At 40.0% G+C, this 4,567-nt stretch overlaps 1 long non-coding RNA gene across 1 annotated transcript; it reads right to left on the reverse strand.

Moving 5' to 3' along the window:
* Positions 1-383: 383 nt before the first annotated feature.
* LOC122993980 lies at positions 384-3,099 on the reverse strand. The gene is made up of 2 exons (XR_006406478.1): positions 1,062-3,099; positions 384-832 (listed from the first exon to the last, which is right to left on the reverse strand). It is a non-coding gene; the product is annotated as an uncharacterized LOC122993980 (long non-coding RNA).
* Positions 3,100-4,567: the final 1,468 nt, after the last annotated feature.

Consider the following 4,567-nt stretch of genomic DNA (forward strand, 5'->3'; position numbering starts at 1 on the left):
TGACGTCTGTGTTGCTTACATTTTATACTTATTTCACAATCAAACGCTCGTCTACGGTTAACAATGCCGACCGCAGGTAGAGCTGGAAGGGAGTCGGCCTGATTAATTCACCCCCTCGAGCTGTGAAAACACCCTCCTCCACCCTTTTTTTTTTTTTTAAACCCCCTCCACCCTTCCTGAGATACTTTCTCATCAATCACGTCATCAATTAAAGGGGATATTAGTAATATACGACTCTTTATTAACACCTAGTGGCAGCTGTGGGGAACTGCAACCTGCAAACGTCCTCAACACGCCCTCAACCCAAATTTCAGAAAAAAATAGTTTTGTATTTTTACATGACGCACAGATATAAACCCTCATCAGGAGGCTGATACAGTAAGAAACAGAAGACACTTGTTTTTTATTTTATGCCCCAGATGTTTGATATACATACATAACCAAATAAATATGTATATTATGCACACACACACACAGAATCAAATAAAAGTAGAGATCAACAAAATGAATGAAGTGCTGGTTGGCTGTATGGAGGAAATCAGTGTGAATCAACAACTAGAGAAAAGAGCAGCGACCTGAGGCTTCTTCATCATCACGTCTCATAAATCTAACTCCTCTATCTGTCCTTTCCTGTCCTTCCCGTCATGTCCTGTGTTGCGTCTGTGCTGCAGCTCTCCCTCAGCTTCCTGCAGCAGCAGCAGCAGCAGCAGCAGCAGCAGCAACAGTCAAATGCAGCCGGTTTGCGGTGACCTTGTTTTTGCTCCACTTCATCAACGCCTTTTAATCTTTCCGCTGGTTCCTGCTTGATCTGCAGTGCATGATTGCAAATTCGCTATTAAGAGCGAGGAGAGGAAGGAGGAGGAGAGGAGGAGGAGGAGGAGGAGGAGGAGGAAGGGGGGAGGCTGCAGCTTTAGTGAGACAGATCACACACACATGCTAACACATGCTCACGACTCCACCCCCACCCCTTCCCTCCGCCTCCACCCGCCCGTCCTGTTTCCACGGTGCAAAAACAAGGACGGATTACCGTTCATCTGCTCCATCGCCATGGAAACACTGACCTCACACTGTGGTGACCGGCAATCTGGGCTGGTCGCCATGGCGATCCGCTGCCGGTGCTGTTCTGTGTCGTGCTGGGGTGGGAGGGGAGGGGAGGAGGGGGGGGTGCCGGGTAGTGACGCCGGCCCTGCAGCTCTCCGCAGTGTCGTCACAGCTCAGAACAGGCTCTACTGTCATGTGACCAGCAGAGGGCGCTCAAGATGACATAGGTACAAAATGAATGACAGTCAACGAGAGAGTCGGTCACTATTAATACTCATGTCTGACTAACAACAAGTCATTGTAGGAGAGTCATGTTGTTAATAAAGATTCATCAAAGACACGTGAAAAAGAGAAAATGTAACATTATGTAATTATGAGTCAGTCAGACCAGAGAGTAGTTCATTCAACATTCATGTCATTAACAATCAGACATAAATACGAGCAGTTAAGTGGAAAAAACATCAATAAGAGTTTCCTTCGACATGTTTTCATTTGCATTTTCAGTTTGCGCATCAAGTCAAAAGTTGGCGTCTCGGGAAAAGCAAAACGCGACAAACAGACTCGGTGAATCGTACAGATGTGGATGATGAAGAAGAAGAAATACTTGTGTGAAGAATGAAAAAAAGACAGCTGAGAGAGGAGCTGAAACCCCGCCCACTCTCTCACCTCCACTCACCCGACCAATCACTGCGTAAAGAGGCCGCGGTGAGAGTGCGTTTCGATACAACCGCTTTTTTTATTCACAATTTTCAATTTAACCATTAAAAAACTTCCATAGAAACGTCAGAAACTGGAGGTTTTTCCTCGTCTGAGCTGTAAAAGTAGTTGTGTGGATGAAAAGCAAATGTAAACAGTGTTACTGAATAAACGATGACGTACGTACGTCAGATCTGTGTGCAGCGATGAGGAGACTGTAATCTTCCTCACACGTTTTCCATCGTTTGAGCTTGTTGTTGTGTTGTTTACCTTGACGACCCAACTCCTAATATTAACTAAACAAGCATTAATTCAAATTGTCTTTTGCAGATTTTCTGGAAATTTGGTTAAAATTTGTGCTACATTGTGATTCAAACCTGACTAACGTCAAGACGCTAAACTAATTAGCATAAGTGTAGCTACAAGCCGTTTCTAAACTTTTTTTAAACTTTCATCCTTTTGTTCTCCTCTAAAGAACAAATTTGTGACAGTGACTTAAACCTGCACTCATAATTAGCATTAGTGAAACTAACTAGCACACAACTCTTAAAATGTGTCAAGAAGAAACTTTTCATTTCATAACCAGGATTAAAAATCATTATGGTTTGATAAACCGCCACTGTTGCCATATGGCACCATTTACCATGATCCACTACGTGCTGCTGCTGCTACAGTTTGATAACTAGCTAAAGTCCCGACTTCCTCTCAAGCTCAGCACTACAGTCCACTGAACTTTCTCACTGTGCTTTTTATTGGACTTTCACATATATGTCACAGTTTAAGATGCAGAGGCTTCAATGATGAAACCAAGACAGTCAGTGTGTCTTAATGGACTTTTATTAAAACCAATTAAAAATTTATAAAACAATAAAACCAAAGCTATAGAAGGGAGCTGATAGATATACTGCGGCCTGGCGTCCACCAACCAGGCTGAGAGAGACTGGGAGTCTACTGTCTGTAAAAGCAGGACAGAAAACACCACAAACACAAGAAACAGACCAGTAATGTGTCAGTAATGTGTCACCAAACAACCCAAACTATCAAAGGTGAATGAACTCCCAACTGTTCCTGTGACTGGAGACCACCACCAACCGCAGTACTGGAAGGAAACCGAGTTAAAAAACCTCTAAAAGCAATAAATAAATGCTAAGAACAATGATTACAAACTGAACTTAAACCTAAACTAGTCAGTTCTGCTCAGAAAAACACAAAAACAGCACTATTAAATCCACACCGAGAATGCAACTGCTTTTCTTAAGGTCAAACTCAGGCTGTTTCCCAACTCCATACAACATACTAACTGTATAATAAATGTTCAAATGATCCAATATTTCAGCAAAAAATCAAAGATTAGAGAAAAAGTCCAAAAACTGAAAACAGATTTGTGTATCAGAACTTTGTTTTTTCTTCTTTCCTCTCCCATTAATCATCTCACCACCCCTCACATTTATCTGCTGACCCTTTGGAGGGGCCCGACCCCTAGGTTGGGAACCACTGGACTAAACTAGCTAACTGTATATAAAGTAGTGTAAACTAGCTCCACCTCCAGCAGCTACAACAGTAACATGCTGCTCTAACACTGATGCTTCACTATTAATAATCTAATGATGTCATATATAATAATATATCAGTCAGAGGGACCAAACCACTACTTTTACTGCAATACTTTAACTACATCAAGCTCATAATACTTATGTACTTTTACTGCAATACTTTAACTACATCAAGCTCATAATACTTATGTACTTTTACTGCAATACTTTAACTACATCAAGCTCATAATACTTATGTACTTTTACTTCAATACTTTAACTGCATCAAGCTCATAATACTTATGTACTTTTACTGCAGTAGGATTTTTCCCTACATGTAATGGAGTATTTGTACATTGCTGTATTGGTACTTCTACTGCAGTAAAAGATCTTAATACCTTTTCTATCACTGAAAATATGTCTTCATAGGAGAAGTTACAACTGTTGACAAATACTGAACATTAATAAGCACTTTAAAATATCCTTATATCTGCTTTTAACTACATTATATACTGTGTATTAAACCTTATTAAGTGTTTGTGTACTTGATAAATCGGGGGACTTAACGGTTACCAATAATTAGTTTGATTGTGAACATTGTGTCAGAGTTAGAAATAAAGTTGTCCATGCATTTTAAAAATAACTGAGCAGACAGTGTTTTGTGGGTAAAAGCAGAGAGCAGTAGGAGAGACAGCAAAGGCCTCTGGGAAACTGACTCTCCTTCACGCTCAGCAAACACCGTCATCATCAACACATCCCTGCAGTTAACTGTGAGACTTCAAATGTGCTTTCATCCTGTAACGGGAATAAAACCACATCTCTGTCATAAAAAAACGGCACCGTGTTTACATTGTTACTGTATCACTAAGGACGTGACGGTGAGAAGACCAACACATCTCTGTTCTGGTAGCTTCTATGTCCAAACCTACCAGTTTAATTCATCTAAACCTCACAGGAACTGTGGGTTTTAAATGCTGATCATGTCGTTACTTGCTGAAATGAAGTGAGTAAAGTAGCATCAAATGGAAATACTCAAGTACAAGTACTTTAAAAGTGTACTTAAGTACAGTACTTGAGTAAATGTACTTAGTTAATTTCCACCACTGGCAAGATTTGACTTTTAATAGAAGTTGGAAATTTAAAACAAGTATATTTATTGTACATACTAACTGTATACATCTTTATAGTGTACTGTGTCTTATTTAATAATATATTATAGTCATTAAAACAGTCAGAAAGATGAAATGAGTACTTTCACTTTCCTACTTTAACTACATCAAGCTCATAATACTTATGTA

Source organism: Thunnus albacares, chromosome 12 (assembly GCF_914725855.1).
Source record: "Thunnus albacares chromosome 12, fThuAlb1.1, whole genome shotgun sequence".
Lineage (NCBI taxonomy): Eukaryota > Metazoa > Chordata > Actinopteri > Scombriformes > Scombridae > Thunnus > Thunnus albacares.